Here is a 17546-nt window from a genome sequence, read left to right as displayed (position 1 = left end):
CTCTAGGCTCCATATCCCTCAGCTAAAGACCAACAATGTTCTTTCCTTGGGATCTGTGCATTTTACGATAAATTCTATACGGTTTTGCAGGTGCAACAGAGGTTTTCAGACCTCTGCTAAAGAAGAACACCACATTTGAATGGAATTATGAGTGTGCGTTAGCTGTTGTCTATTTGAAAAAGAAAATCTCCACTGCTTCAGCACTTCATCCACTTACAGAGGAAAGGTCCTGTCCTATCACGGTTGACACTAGTGCCTATGGTCTAGGTGAAGTGCTGAGTCAAGTGGATGGTTGTAAAGAATACACAATAGGCTTTGCGTCTTGAACTCTAGGCTCCACTTTACACTACTACTCTGTTATAGAGAAGGAAATGTTGGTGTGCGTATGGAGTGTAGAAAAGTTTAAGGCATCATTTTGGGGAATGCTGGTTGTAATAAAATGTGACCATAAGCTTCTGGTGTGTATTTTATCAGGTATGAAAGTAAGTAAAACTACAAGTAGACTTGCTAGGTTTGCGACAAAGTTACTGGAAAACCATTTCGAAATAATATTTCCCCGGTTCTCAAAATGTATGAGCAGACTGCTTATCCATGCTGCTCATTCAAAGGAAAAATGATGAGTCGATCAGTGACATCAAGTAGTGTTTAATTTTCACTTCAGAGTTTAACAAAGCAATTTGTGAGAATATGAAGCAGTGGAAATTCAAAGTGGGTGTGATTCTATCATACCAATGTTCTGAATCACTTAGTGAACAGTTGGCCCAATGAATGCCGTCCCTCAAGATGTTTAACTGTTCCGGAAATTGAGTAACCAATTATCAGCGATCGATAGTGTTCTTTTTTTGTCGTGAAAAGTTATTCTCACTAATGGTTATTGGGGAAAGTATTTTGGAAGTTGCATACAATAGTCATCTTGGCTCAACTTTAACTAAGAGGTGAGTAAGAGAAGAGTACTTGTGACCCAAAATGGGTTAGAGGTTTGTAAATGACTGTTCCAGTTTTGCGGAAGTGATAAACCGTTGATAACAATAACACCTTCAAATTTCTGACGTGAGCATGGAAAAGAGTAGATTTGGCTTTTCTGGGACTCTCCGATTTTACCACCCTAGGCAAGGTAGGCACTTGTACTTGATCATTTATTCAGGTGGTTTGAGGTCAAATGTTTTGATCAACCTAACTCTGATTGAGTAATTTTCTTTTCCGTCTACGTTTTTGTTGAGGAAGGTATCCCAGAATGTATATTAATTGATGATGAATTGCTATTCATGTCTTCATTTATGTGTGATGCTCTCGAGAAGAAAAGCTGTGTTAAACATTTCAGAATCCCCCTGTACTGGGCCCAAAGCAAAAGAATGGTCTAAAGGTTTAACCGTGTGTTGGTGGAATAAATCCAGAGTTCTACCAGATTTAATGAGATTTAGTAGTGGCTGTGCATGATTTTTATGGGCCTATAGAACTACCCACACATTTCCAATGGTAGTTCACCTTTTGATAGAATAGCATTGTCTGCTGTGCATCCCAGGTGATTACACACTTATGTGTATGTGGACCTCGCTTATCCCAGAAAGTGAAAAATGTCAAGGAAGCTTTTGACCATCCCTGTAAGCCTGATGGTAAGGATGAAAGGACAAGGTTCTACCCTTTTCACTATAGGTGAGTTGGTGTAATGATTTCCAAACTGGTTCCGCAGGAGCGTCAGGAATCCGAAGAGTAATCCTCAGCCTTCCCCTACGGCCTTCCGACTCTATCAAACACTAGAGTATCGAAAGGCTCGCCAGAGGAAAACAGGGAGACAAAACAAGGAAAGGTTGGGGGAGAAATAGTAGAGCTTGATGGTGGTCTTCAGAGTGGATGTGTGGCAACTCAGAGTGGATACTGGGCAACAGGTAGGCTGGAAAGGAAGATAAGAATACAGTCTATCTTAGAGTAAACACAATATACATATACACCTTTCTTATATTATATTTTTGATCACTACATACCACATTTGTTTGCTCGTATTGCAGAACTGATAAGTAGAATAAAATAAGGTGTTCGTCTTGAGCTATTACAAAGGTGACAGAAAAAACAATGGTAAATGACTTCTTCTGACCCTGCGCTGGTAAGTGTCAAGAATCTAATGTGTGAACTCTCACTCTGTATGTTTTTAGTAGGCCTCTGGTAGACGTCCAATATTCCTATGGATATGGTAAGGATCTGGAGTCAACACCACTGAACGTTGCATTAAAATCTATCAAACAAAACATACATTCAGGTCTTCAACAATAGTCACAAAATCAACATATATATATCTAAATGCAGCGCACAGCGCTGTTACCGTGATTCTGTGTAGAGACGCCTGAAATATGCACCACACTCAGGTCCACGCAAGAACCCAGAATACATCTGAAGTTGGCCAAGGAATGGGTGAAATGAAGACGTGCACAGGGAATCCAGCAAATAGTGAGGGATGATGAAACCACCTTCGCAGTGCCCAGCCGGATGGCGGAGAACAAGCCCGGCCGCCGGGCGAAGCACCAGGAAGAAATAAGGAGGGAGGAGAAGGGAACCTAACTAAACTACATGAGAACTGTACAGGAGCCCAGCCGGACGGCGGAGACCAAGCCCGGCCACCGGGCGGAGCACGCGAGGGGAACAGAGGCTGAGCCCAGCCGGATGGCGGAGAAGAACCCAGCCGCCGGGCGGGACTCAAGGAAAGGGGAAAATAACACGCTACAGCAAAAACTGTAACCGCCACATGAGCTGACGTCAGGGAGAGAGACGAGAGCTAACCACAAACAATACTGAAGGAGCAATGAAAGCCGAAGCTCATCAAAAAAGACGAGAGGGCAGGAATCACTCCACCAGCGTAGACGGAAGCAAATTCACCAAACCAGAAGTCGGGCAATTCAGAAACGGGACGGAACCCACAACAGAAGGAGCTAGACGCAAGAACGTAAAGCGTCGTTCTGTGGGTCTTGGTGTCTTAAATAGTGGTAGCTTTAAAGGTACAGTGTTGTAGGGAAGTCGGGGCATGACAGTTGGTGAGAATCAAAAAACCTATCTTAAAAAAAACAAAACAAACATTTGTCTAGATACAGTGACCCTGTAAGAGCATTGGATGTCTGTGGCAAAAGTACAAGGGAGCAGTGGTGACACTGAAGTAGGTTAACTAGGGTCCAAAGGATTTACCAACATGTTGCCAAGATGTGATCTGTACCTTAAGGTCATGATGTTCAAAGGCCTTGTAAGAGTACCTCAGCCACAGCACCACGTTGTGATATTGTGACGCACTGCGGTGCAGCAATGAAGTATCGCCCACAATGATTAACAACTCGGTCTTGTTTTGCCTGTTCCAGGTGATGGTACCCATCCTGCTTTAAACTATTCATTAATTGTTTTCCACAAATCAGCTCCTCCACATAAGTCAATGCTTTTCAGCCCCAATTAATATTGGCTTTATCAGGACTGCAGAAAGATAAGAAAGTAATGTGTATAAATCAAATAAAACCTTAAATCACCAACTTTGGAAATAGCCACTTAGTGTCCTTACACACAGTACTATATGCACCTAGCCAAAGTCGAAAACCTGCAGCTTTGTTAAATAAATCACTTCGAAAGTGCCTTGAAGCACTCTGGCCTACCTAATAGCTGCACTTCCTCTAAAATATTAAATTAGTAATGGTAGAACAGTGTACATTGTTTCCTATCTGTCCTATATATACAATGCTTTTATACCGCTTCTCCCACTTCAGACATACATTATTGCTGGGTATATTCACTAGGCAAATCACCATGTGTGTGTTAAACCCAGAAGGAAGTATACAGATAACCCCATTACCATAGTGTATATCGTGTAACTACATGGCTCCTTGAACCATCAGATGGTATGTACACCAAGTGTGGACCTCCATGTGTATTAGCTCCTTCTTTAAATACTTACACACTTTTAAAGTACCAACTGAGTTTGCCAAGGACATCCTTTGATTGAAATTGGATTAAGATTCTTTACTTCTCCCATATAATATCTACCCTATTGAGGTTCTAGGTGCCCTTTCTGTTCAGGGTGTTCTTTTGTTCTTACTTATCTTAAGTTGTGACATGAAGTTGAATTGTACTGGTAAAGGTCCAAAAACTGTTGCCATCTTGAGATTGAGAATGTCTGAAGAGGACAAGGTGACACCTTACTGAGCTAGGTATCCTGAGGCTTTAGTGGTGCTACTTTATTGACCAGATGGGTCTTTGATATGAGCAGCGATGTTGTCACTATGAATGTCATTGAGTTCCTTGTCGACGGGTGAACTTGCCAGCAATAATGGTGTCTTTGATTTAACTGTCGTTGCCGGTGTATCGATGACGAGAGTTATGGATGATTTGGATGTAGGTGATGGCTTCCTAGTGAGCAAAAAAGCACCAATATCACATTTCATTCTCAATTGTAAAGCACTGCAGAAAGTAAAAGGAACCGTTATCATCAGGGCAGTTGTCAACTGTATCGTCTACCAAGTTTTCAGTTATTCTTTTTTGCGCAGGAGATGCCTCATGTAACACTTCGTTTGGCCTATCAAACGTATTTGTGAGCTTTTTGGGCAGTTCTCCTACTGTAGAAGGCAATTCCTTGCCAGATCGTACCCTCTCTGAGTGCTCTCCCTCAAGTTGTTGCTGAGGTTTGTTTGGTTCAGGAGATGGCTCCTCATCAGAAGTATATAGACTTATTCAAGAAGGTCTGCTAAATTGTACAGTTCTTGGGCCTATCTGTTGGCTAAAGACAATCTGTGCATGAAAAATGCTGATTTTCAGTATACACCCTCTTTTAGCCACTGGGAGCACACAGTCTAAATAAAATGACTTTGTTTCGCACATTGTGAGAAGAGTTTGTAGATTTCCACTGAGCTAAAGTCTAGGTACATTAATACTGCTGCACAAACTGTCCCACGAAATTTGTGGACGCAATGGAAATGCTAATAATTTAGTAAATGAATAGAAGTATATGTTTCTGAGCTTAGCTCAGAAGGGTTCTCCCTTTCACATGATGTGCAGTAGAATGTGGTATGATACCCTCTGAGGAAATAGTTTATTCTACTTTCGCCTTATTGTTTAGACTTTGGGTCCTTTCTAATTTGATGAATGGATTACTGAAGCAAATAGTTTTCTATGTACTGTATGGAAGGTTGGAGTTACTGCTAATATATGTGTTACAGTGGGAACTCCCAACATGTCAAGCGCAAATCATTCAAACTTGTGAATCTATGAAATCAATCAGTAGATTTACAGAGTCTTACCATACATGTCACCTGTGAGGGTATCCAGGCGCTTGCAGCGCCAGTTAATTAGCTGACTAGCCAGATCTTCAAGGACTCTCAGAACTCTGAAAGTGGTGGGGAGGTCCGTAGATGAAAAGGTAGCTTATTACTGGTCTTCGCTGCTAGGTAGGAGGAGCAGCTGACTTAGTATCTAATACGTCGGACATTTTGGGGTGGGGAGGGGTATAATGGTTAGAGAAAGGGACGTGAAGCTGAGGTGTATAGTGGGTTGATGGAAGTTCAGGTGGTGATTCAAGTAGGTGGGTCCGCAGTTGTGTAGTTCCTTGATTGCATGGGTCAGGAGCTTGAACTGGCATCCTTTCAGTACAGGGTGCCAGTGGGGTTTGTCTAGGGAGATCCAGGTCGAGTTTGGCTGTGACATTCTGTATGGTCTGTAGTCATCGGATGAGGTGAGCTGCAATCCCTGCTTGGAGCGTTGCAGTAGTCCAGGTACCTGCAGATGAGGCCCTGGGTGATGGTGCGTCTTGGGCTTTGGGGTAGCCAGTTGAATATCTTATTTAGCATGCGGATGATGAAGAAGCAAGAGGAGGAGATGGAGTTGAACTGAGTCGTCCTGTTTAGTTTGTTGTCTAGAATGATGCCTAGGTTCCTAGTGTAGTTAGTGCAAGTAGGAGTAGGTCCAAGTTCTGAAGGCCACCAGGATGCGTCCCATGGGGAGCTTTTGTTTCAGAAAATCAGTACCTCTGTATTGTCTGAGTTGATCTTCAGGCAGTTGTTCTACATCCAGTTAGCGACGTTAGTCATACAGTTGTGGAAGTTGGTCTTAGTGTTGGTGTTTTGGCAATGCTGACCAGAGGTATCATATAAGAGTTGAAGAGGGTGGTGCTGAGCGAAGATCCTTGGGGTACTCCATAGATCAATTATTTATTTATTTATTTTTTGCACTTGTAATGCGCACAGATACCCACAAAGGGTTTCCCGGCGCCAGGGCTAAGAGATCGAAACACAGAGAGCAGCAGCTGTCAGTGACCACAATTACTTATTAAACAGCCAAGTTTTAACGTTTTTCTTAAAACTAGCGAAGTTGTCCTCTTTGCGTAAGGCTAAGGGGAGGGAGTTCCAAAGAACTGGTCCCATATGGGAGAAAGATTTCCCCCCCATTCGGGCCAGTTTAAATCTAGGAACCACAAATGTTGCTCCATTGAGAGAACGGAGATTTCGTACAGGAACATGGGGCCTGACCAATTTTTGCAGATATTTTGGTGCAGTTCCTGCCCTGATCTTGAACATATAAGTCAAGGCCTTAAACCGGACCCGATTCTCAACCTTCAGCCAATGAAGGTCTCTGAGGTGCTTCGAGATCCTTGCTGTCCTGGGGATCTTACATAACAGCCTGGCTGCGGAGTTCTGGACCAGCTGTAGCCGCCTGGTTACGGCTAAATTGGAACCCAGGTATAAGATGTTACCGTAGTCAAGCCTAGATGTAATTAGTGCATTGACTACGGTCTTCTGGGTATCCACAGGCAGCATCCAGATAATCTTCCGCAGCCATTTGAGGATCGTGAAGCAGGTACCAGCCACTTTGTTAGCCTGCTGTTTCATCGATAAAGAGTCATCGATGCACACCCCTAAGTTTCTAACCTGGGTGGCCGGTGTGGGGAAAGCGCCCAAAGAGGGCGGCCAATGAAAGTCCTGCCACAGATCACGATTTTTCCCCAGGAGAAGAATCTCCGTCTTCTCCCCGTTGAGCTTCAGCTGGTTAGTTGACATCCAGCTGAAGACTTCCTGAAGACCTAATTTCAGCACAGAAGGGGATGAAGACTCTGAGTTGGTAAGGGAAAAAATAATCTGCGAATCATCCGCATAGGTCATGAGTTCAAGACCTACCCGCTCTGCTAAATCAGCAAGGGGGCGGAGATACAGGTTGAAGAACAACGGACTTAAAATTGAGCCCTGGGGCACGCCATGGGGTGACAGAAAAATATCCGACTGGGCATGTGAGGACGAGATCTGAAACGTCCGGCTGCTCAAATATGATCTAATCCAGTCCAGCGCAGTGCCTCCGACACCATCCTCACTCAGCCTGGCAAGCAGTCTGTTGTGTGAGATGGTGTCGAAGGCTGCGCTCAGATCGAGCAGGACGAGAGCAACCGTTTGCCCGTCGTCCAGGAGTCCCCTGATCTTCTCCGTGACTCCCAGGAGGGCAGATTCGGTGGAATGGCCTGCCCTGAAACCCGACTGGGAATAATGGAGTAGGTTGTTATTCTCCGTGTACGATGAAAGTACACTGTGGATGTGCTTCTCCAAAATTTTAGAGAAGGCAGGCAGCAGGGATATCGGGCGGTAGTTTGCCATCAATGAAAATTCATAGCTGGAGAACCTGCTAACTCAAAGTTGCTAGCTGGCAACATACTAAAGGACATTTTCAGTCATTTAGGACCGCTCCTATTTTTATCCTTTAAGAACCACCATCAAACCATCTCAGGAGTTGTCATCTTTACACACTTTTCGAGGCAAGAGTCTGTAACCTCAGGAACTCTCTCTGGATCTGTATATCATCACACCTTTCCAGCTGGCTTCCACATCCATTGTCATTTGAGAATGGTTTTCTATGCCAGAGGAATGCTTGCTCATCTTTAACTTCACTAAACTTAAAATATGGCTTTCCACTTGTATCGTAAACCGCCCAGCACTCTAAACACTTTGTTGTTCATTCTTGTTCATAAATGTGTCCTTTATCACTGTCTGTATCTATCTATCTCTCTCTCTCTCTCTCTCGGTCTCACACTCTCTCTTTAGGGCCTTTGGAAATGTATCTTTATTTAAGGTAACACTTTCAAGAGCCTTCTGACCAAATTAGCTACAAGCAGGGTCAGAAAGTATGACCGGGCACAAAATTAAAGTGGCCCACATTAGCGATTCCAATAGTTAAAAACAATCGCCCACGTTTGCAAATCCAGACCGTTTAACATTTTTAAAGGCAGTGGTATGAAGATGTTTTGCAAGGTATGAGAGACTGTACGCATTTGTGCTTTTTGCAGGCAACGTTTGTGGTAAATAAACAGCAAAAACTGCCTCACCAGACCATAAAACCTACCCACTAACAGTCAAAAAACTGCCCCTCAGAGTGACCTGTGAAATCAGCCCTTCGGGCACTGTCAGATTGAGCTACGTGCCAGTCCGATCCTGGCTACCAGCCAATTTCGCCCTTCCTTGTTGCTTCAGAAGTTCTGGTATCCAAGATATCCATATAGCGCCAAGATTTATAGATGCAAATGGCCTTCTTGATGGGTATGTAACTAACTTCTAGCCGGATGATGGTCAAAGATGATTCTGTTCGGAGTCCTCTCTCTCTGTCAGATGTGTTTGGCATGGCTGACCACTCAGTTTTACATTTTTATCTGTGCACTAGCTGTGCAGTGACCCTCTGATTTAGGTCCATTTGTAACATTGCTCATAAGCTATGTCTGGTCTTTGTTCTACCCTGAGTCCAGAATCTTCTCTTGGCAGCTCCCAAGTTTCATAATATTTTCACTTTTCTCTTACTGGGGCAATTCATCAATTACCCTGACTGGCGTACATATCCTCTACAACTAGGTATAGGCATGTTAGTATTTAGAAAACGTTTAAAACAAAGATTGAGTGATTCAAAGCTTTTATTTGACTTAAAGCTGTATTTCTCAAAATATTAAATAACACAGATGGCCAACATCTGTCTCACAGTTCTCTCGTCCTCGGGGCCAATTACAGTTAATATGTATTCTTAACCATATTGGTGTCTCTTAATCCCATGTATATTATGCATATTTGTTTGTTTTACTGACCCTTACACCAACAATTTCCTGAAATGGATGGATGAAGTAGTGCACAGTCGAAAGTCGCAGTTAAAGATTGCAACGAAATACTAGCAATTCCAAATAATTAATTATAGATGTCATCGGAGGTAATTGATGCCCATCTTTCATTCCCAATAATCATAGACCCTGACTTAACCCATTGAAGATCATTTGGAACCTAGCAGTCAGCCTGGATTCTTATCGGTTTGTGGGCCTTAGATACCTACAATCACAGCCTCCTGTTTTTTGCAGCTGTTGAATCCATATTCTCTCCGTAAACTTCTTAAAACATGGCTGACAAACACGAGAAAAGTTTAAATTATTTATTTTAACTATCGTGCTCTAGTAGGTAGTATACGTGGCACAATAAGCGAGAATATTCCTAATTCAAATACAGTCGGCATAGTAAGTAATCCATAAATCATTGTATAAGACAGGGTTAACTAACCCCCCTCCCCTTCTACAGAAGCAAATTCATTATGTATCAAAAGATCTCCAGGTGTTTGCAGCACACCTCGTACCTTAACATGCACAGATGAAGGTTCTACATCTCGGGGGTAGTCACAATCTTGTCTATGTATTTGCCTGTCTGTGCATACCTATATGACAGAGTATATGTTCCCAAACAACAGCTGCATGTGTGTGTTTTGTCTATGTGCTAGAGCCTGACCAAAACAGAATAACAAGGGGGCATTGTGTTTGACCTTCTCTACAGTGTTCAGACTAAATCCCAGGAAAATACAGAACACATAAATAACAGTACTTTCTGTGTGAAAGTATAGCGTGGCACAAAGCGTAATGCTTGTGTGTAATAACATGTGCAAAGTAAAGACTGCAGCACGCTCATGCTAACACAGGGAAAATGGCAATGGGCATGCACGGGACATATGACGCCCTCCCAACACCAAAAGTGACAGCAGAATTCAGGTAATAAACAGTCCCAAAGTGTTAGAACAGAAGTGCAGTCAGTTGTTCATTGATATATGGTAATAAGCAATTACAAAATTCACTCCCACCCCAAAAAATAATTATCATTCTAATCTTTCAAAATGTGCCGGGGGACACCAAAATGTGTGATGCCAACTGAGAGGCTAACAATTTTAATATAAAATCTGCTCCTTTCGATAGACAAATATCAACAAACCAATTGAGCAGGGTGAAGGAACAAACGTGCTCCTCGGTGCCAGATGTTGATAAGACCTGTTTTGATTTCGATGAAACTGAGATCCAGAAGATGCGGTGCCATTGCACAGAAACTGTCGATGGCCACTGGTCATAACGCCAGGCTATGAAGCAGTCGCATGGCCTAGGAACAGTCCAGATGATGAGTCACTAAAGTACTCGTCAAGAATTTGAAATCAAGGGCAGCTTGTGATGGAGTAGCCAGGCAGACGTCCAGGGCCCATTGAAAGGTGCACTCTATGCAATTAAACACAGGTTGCACGCAGGTGAAGTAACCGTAGCGGAAGGTTAAACAGAACTGGGCATCCAGAGCATCCAGGACCACTACTCCAAAGAGTCGTAGCATGCGCTTAAGGTATAGCTGCAGCAATTCCTGCCCTGGAAGGACCACAAAAGGGGCATCCATTGCGGGATTGCAGGAACCACACTACAATGCCCAAACTAAAGACTGGCAGCAGTGGGAACCCACTGAGCACGCTGGGAAAAATAGAATGTATAAAAGCTGGCATTACCCCAAATGTAGTTTGTAATGAGGTCACAAGGCAGGAGCCCACAAGTTTAAAAAAAAGTGGGCCAAGGCCCTTGGTATCAGACGCATTAAATATATGATGTATCAGTTCACTGAAATGTAGGGGGAGATTCATGTTTAAACAAGCATTTACAATGCAATGGTTTCGCCTTTGTTAAAGTTAGAGCTATTGGCATTGCTCTTGACATTATTTTTATTTGTTTTTTTTAACATAAATAAATGGCATTGTCATTTACATTGCCAACAGCTTAATCTCGCAAATGTAAGACATATTGTACCCTACTGGACGAGCTCAGCAGACAGCAATTACTAACACACACACACACACCCAGAGACACACACACACACCTAGGAGAGCAAGCACAGCGAGGGGGCAGGGAAGCAAGCGCAGCCAGGGGGCGGGGGTTTGAATAAAAAATAAATAAAATGGTGGGGCTGGAAGGAATAGCACACCAGAGTGAAAGCAAGTAGAGAGATGATGAAGCTGGAATTATGGAAACAGTTGCACATGAGGGAAAGAGAAGATGGGGGAGTAGAGAGCAACACGAAGTATGTGTGGCAGGCCTTTGGGGGGAGAAGCACATAAGGGAGAGAGCATGGAGGGGCTAAAGAAACAATTTAGCTACCTAAGTGTGTGCAGCGGAAGAATAGAAGTAGCCAATCAAAAGAGTGGTAAAAAGAGCAAAGAGGCAATGCTTCAGAGAAGGGACAAACACAAGCCATCCATTAAGAAGCAAGCAAGAGTAATAACAAAGCCAAACTATGGTACGCAATAGCAAAGCTGTAAGCCCACTGTAGGTTTCTGGCATGGTACACAAGTCTTTGGCCTACAGACAGCTAAAAGCTATCTGGTAGGCAAGCAGCAACAGTACGAAATGTATAAATGAAGTATGAAAAATCCAAGAAACCTCACCACTGTCAACACATTTCAGATGGCAATTGACCAACCAAAGAACATTTTAAAATCAACTGAGAATGTTGAAAGTCATACAAAATCTCATACTCCACGTTATGGTCAGAGCTGCAAACGTTGGAACTATGTTCAAGTCCTGGCATCAGCTCAACATCCTGTGATTATGGATAAATCATTTTATCTTCCCTAAAGTAAAATTAGTTTCCCTAAAATAAAAATACATTTGAAATGTTCAATGTGACTGGTGCTTAAGGGCATTGCTCTAGTCAGTGCCTTTGTGATGTGTTCACACTGTATAAAGCTAATTAGACTAACCAGATGGTGGCGCATTTTTTGGGGCAATTCCGGGGACTAATTGTGATCCCAATCCGAGGCTGCCTCTAGGATATCATGGCTACACTTTTAACTATTTTGGTAAAACTCTCAGGAAGTTGGCGCTGTTCTGGTACCCCCTATCAAGGCTCAATTCTCCGTCTGAGTCATGGTGCTTCTGAAACAGACACGTCTTATTCAGCCGAACACAGCTCCCAGCCACGTGGGTACAGCTCCGTGCAGCTTGGCCTAGCTGTGGGAAGGAGGGCACATCACTCATGCTGCTCGGGTCTGTCTGGGGCAGGCTGGCTCGCTGTTCTGCGGCTTCCCCTGCTCTCGTGGCACAGACCTCGTGCGGCTTGGCACAAAGCATCGCTCTCGGGAGAGAGGCCCAGCACCCGTGCTGTCTGACATGCCTCCCACAACACAAACCCCAGAGAAATGTTTGCTTCACAGCTCCGAACAGGTGTGAAGTCTTTATTCAAGGCCAGGGGCTATCACGGGCGAGAGGAGAGAGATGAGGCTATGGGGGCAGAGAGCGAAGGGACCAAGAGAAGCTAGAAATGATGAGAGAGAAAGTGGACGAAAAAGGGAAGGCAGTGAGAGGCATGAGAGAGAAAGAAAATGGTACTAACATGAGGAGAGAAAACAAGCAAAACAGAACTTGGTGACGTAACGGGCAGATGGGTATAGAAAGGTGGCGAGGATTTTAGAGCGTAAGAGGAAAAGGACCACACAAACCAAGAAAGAGGGGAGGTAAAGGAGGGCTGGTGAGCCGAGAGGGGCAGAGCAAAGAAAATGAGGGACTGCGACAGAGAACGGGTGCGAGTGGCAGAGAAAGGGATGGGCAGGGTGGAGAAAGGGAGGGGGGTTTCTAGAAAATGCAGTAGGGTAAAAAGAAAATGACGAAAGCAGGCGGTGGGAAGTGGCAGAACGGGCCATAGGAAAGCAACAAACAGGCGAGGGGTGAGGAAAAGAGGCGGAAGTAAACACAGCGCAGCTGGGCCATGGAGGCGGCGGGGTGAGCAGCAGGCTGGGCGAAGGCGGGATGCACGAGTTTAACACATGCTTCCAGTTGGGCTTGGCCCGGGGCCTCCAGCAGTAGCGTGGCTCTGTGTGCCGCGAGACAGAGGGAAGTGCTGAGCAGGAAACCCTCCGGCTGGGCCCTGCAGCCACAAGCACAAAGGCCGGTCCAGGCGCGCGGCACAGAGGTAAGTGCTGCCCAGGAAGCCCCAGAACCCCCGGGTGTCTCTTTGATCACAAAGAAAGCCCCACTAGTGAAGAGTTTCTCTTTTCGCGGAGTCTGTTCCTGTCCTGCCTTCGAAGCACGAAGTCGAGCAGGAAGCCTCCCAGTGCAGGGCCTTGGCTTAATTCAACTACTGGAAAGTGTGACAGAACAGGCGGATCTCGAGACTGCCATCACGCAGCGCGCAAGCTGCAGCATCCACCCCCGCCCCCTCCCGTCGATCCATTGCTACCACCTAATCCTGAATGCACTCACCAAGGGCGGGGCTCTCCTGCACGGGGCCTCGCTGGCGGCCGCACTCCTTTCTCCCGGGCACTTTTCCCCTGGCAAAGAACAAGCGGCGGCGGGACTTCCGGCTTGCTTGCGGGCCGGCCGGACCAGATTCGGGGGCGTTCCCGGCTTTTGGCTGACGTAGCATGACGTAGCCAAAAGCCAACAAGGAAAGGCACGGAAGCGGGGGGGCGGGAAAGACACCGAAGCGGGAGGGGGGGCGGGAAAGACACGGAAGGGGGGGGCGGGAAAGACACGGAAGCGGGAGGGGCGGGCGGGAACGGACAGCCACAGAAGAGCAGCGAGGGCGCAGCACTCGTTTGGTGTCCTGAATGAAAAAATCATAGCGACGAAAACAAACAAAAAAACTCCGCCAAAGAAAAACAAGTCAGGTCCCGGGCCGGCAGCCAATCACAGCGCGGCCCGGGAATGACGTCACGGGGGTGTCCCGGGCCGGCAGCCAATCACAGCGCGGCCCGGGACAAAGGGGCGGGGCTTAAAAAAAGCCCGAGAAAAGCCCCCGAATCGCGTTTTCCCCGAGAAAGCGTGATTGACAGCCTCTGTCTCCCAATGGCTAGCCTCCATTTATGGAGCTAGCCAATGAGAGACAGAGGCGGGTCATCAATCCCACATAGAACTCAAGAGGTTTTTTAGCGCATGCGCACTACGTGCGCACTTGCAGGCAAAACCTAAAAAGACTGTATTTTATTGGATGTTCTCACTACGTGCAATTCTAAGGTTTCGCGAGCTGAAGTAAGAGCCACTTCTTGTTGAAACAATAATTTGAGTCTGTTCCGCTTATTAAAATCTATTTTCAAAGGTGAAATAGAAGGCCAGATTGAACTATCAAAACTCCAGTGCAGAGGAGGAAACCGAACGTTGTTGCAGCAAATGACTCCACATACGGGATTCATGTATATAACTGCTCCCAAGAGGTTTGTAGCTACCCATCAGGAAGTGTTTCATGCAAGCAGTATACTGAAAAGTAGAGATAGGTAATGAGATAATACTGTGTACTAACCAGACTGCAGACTGTATTTCTGCTAGTGTAATAGTAATCTGTTCAAGTTTCTCAATATATAACATTGTATAAACAGCCATTGATTGCGGTTTACCTCTCAAATTAAATGGCAAGAACAAAGCAGTGTAATTAAGGTAATGCCAAGTAACGTGCCCGTTCTTCGGTGTTTGGAGTGTCCAACTAAATTGCATTATGGATCTAAGTTGAGTCTAACCATAATATAATGTTGAAACTTCACTTTGCACAATATCAATGACAGACTATATAATATTATACAAACTATAAATATGAGATGACAAAGTTTTTATACTGTTGTCTACCACAGCAAGGACTTTATCCAAATTATCTTGATCAATTTGGCGTAAATGTACTGCAGCTTCTGTTTGGCATTATTTCCAAATTTCATTATAAGCAGCATAAACAAACCGTTAAGAATAGGGCGATTTCAGACCCAAAAGGAAATCTGACAGATTCAGGTCTTTGTATCGGCGGGAAAGATGCTGTTTAAATGCAGACCATGCCGAATGTTCTAACCATTGTTTGCATATTTTACCCACAGAATAAGTAGTCACTGTGTTATGTTGCATGGATTGTGAATATTCGGGATCAGGTCTATTTGATTAGAACCCAAATGTGCTGTTTAAAAAACGAGCATGACAAACATTAGTGCCGACTGGCCATAACAACCGTCCTGGAGCCATAAGTGAAGAATTAAACATACCATTTTGTATCCTGCCATTTAGTTGATCTTCATTATCATTTGTATAAGATTGCCAATCATCGAAAGGGATGGAATAGTCTGAGTTTTCAATCCTTTAATTTTAAGCAATCCCATACAAGTAGTTTGTTGGACAGTATCATTTAGAAGAATTATTTGTGAAGTTATGAGACATGCTCAAAATATAAATTCTGTACCTTGGACCTGCCAGGAATTAGTGCCCCAAACTGAATTCAACTCTATACTGTCTTTCCAGTAATCCTATCCCTTTAAGCTAATTCTTCAATAAAAGAAGCCTTATAGATTAGCTTACTTTGAGTGAGTATATATTTCTTCAGGGGAGTAGGAACCAATTTAAAATAGTTCTGATTGTGCGACTAACGCATTATAACCAGTGAAATATGTGTACTTCATTTTTTGTGTTTGTGAGCTATCCTGAGGGGGAATTAGGCAATGATCCTATAGAGTAAAATTATATTGGCGCCGCAATTCAATTTATGATTTGGAACTCCAAGTACTTCCACATAAAATATACAAGAGAGAGGAAGATTTCCAATATATCATACCATACCATTCTTAATAAAAAAATAAAATACAATCGGGGACCTAACATATTATATTTTCACTATGCAATAGAAATTTAAAAACATTATTTTTAAAAAGCAATAATTACTCCATATATAGTCACAATGCATAATTTATAAACTGCAAGTGCGCATATGTAGGAACCTTTACATAATCAATTATAATATAGTGCAAAATATGCAAATTGCTTTATCCCAATAAATATTCTAGCAGCTTCATTTATGCATTTCAAGTCAACTAGGTTTCAGTTTATAATGTGCAATATATGCTGCCCAGCCGGGGCTATGTTCAGCATACCAAAACGAAGTATATAGGGGGCGCAGACAAATAACACGTGATTTAAGTCTTGCCCGAATTTCTAGTTTATAATGTGCAAAATATGCTACCCATCAACCACAATGTTTAACATAACAGAACTAAGCACCGCATAAGAAATCTCTCTGAAAAGTGTTTATGAATTGTTTGAAAATCGAAATGTTCTAAAACATACTAATAGATGGGCAAAAAGACAGTCCCAGGCTTCCTCTGCAGTGGTGATGTTATACTTTAAAAAGACAGGTCTCAATAACCTGCGTCATTGGGGTTGTAATGGGGGACAGACAACACATGATTTAAATCTTCTACCCAATTTCCACATAGGTCACTAAGTCTGTTCTCCCTAGGGAATCCTTTCCATGCCACTCTTGTATTACACAAAGGTAGGAGATGCATCCTTAACAGCAAAATGGTTCTCCACACTCTTTGGGGAAATATTTCATACAACGTACGATTGTGGTATTTAATTCATACTACTCCCCACTATTGTGGTGTCTCTAGAATGCCCTGAACACAAAGTAGTATCTCTTTTGCGGCTGACTTTGTAAATTATTTTTTTGATTAGAGTTTTCAATACATGTTTTGGGAAAGGGCATACACCACTTTACCCGATTTCAAATAAGTCTAAGGCTTTCCCATAGTTTCTAAAAACAACGGTTGAGGTTTGGCATCATGCGATTACCAACCCCAGGAATTGTTACAAAGGGAACCCTGTCAGTAGTTAACTGATAAGTATACTTAGTAGGAAATCCTTGAGGAAAAGCTGTTCCATCCTGACATGCGGCTATAGCAGCCAAGATGTCATCATCAATTTTAGTAATAGAATGTGTAATCGCTGCTACTCTAGTCGTGGCTACTGCCGATTTGGCTGCTTGATCAACCATTGAATTTCCAACGGCATGTACTCCTGCAGGTTGATGGCCCAATGTATGTACAACATGTGTAAGTGGAAGGCGATCTTAAAGATCAGCCACCTTTACACAAAACATTTTATGCTTTATTGTGCTGCTGTTCGAATCACGAAAGTCCATTTGTTTCCAAAAATGTAGATAGTTATGTAATGCTGTACACAGTAAAAAGAATCACACACCACAAGTGTACGACTTCGGATCAAAATGCTCGAGAGCCAAAAGCAGCACTTTCATCTCTGCCAACTATGCCGTACAGTCACCCAGAGACTGTGTATTAATCAGACTGGAGTGGAAACTCCATTGACCATAGTGACTACAACTATAGCTCAACCTGCAGAATAAGTCTTCTTAGAGCCAATTGCCGGTTGTGCTGAACCATCAGTGTAAATTATGTATTTATACTGAGCAAGACAAAGAAGCGTAGTAGGGGATGAACATGTTCGTATTGAAGAAACTCCAGCGTTT

The 17546-nt window shown here is 43.7% G+C and overlaps 1 protein-coding gene across 1 annotated transcript in view; it reads left to right on the top strand.

Moving 5' to 3' along the window:
* The window catches only part of ATP10D (ATPase phospholipid transporting 10D (putative)), a 745681-nt gene that overhangs the window by 436711 nt on the left and 291424 nt on the right, over nt 1-17546 (top strand). The window lies entirely within an intron of this gene.

Source organism: Lissotriton helveticus, chromosome 2_2, assembly GCF_964261635.1.
Source record: "Lissotriton helveticus chromosome 2_2, aLisHel1.1, whole genome shotgun sequence".
In the NCBI taxonomy this organism is placed as follows: domain Eukaryota; kingdom Metazoa; phylum Chordata; class Amphibia; order Caudata; family Salamandridae; genus Lissotriton; species Lissotriton helveticus.
Note: the sequence above shows the minus strand (reverse complement) of the source record. Positions and strands in the feature narration are given on the sequence as shown.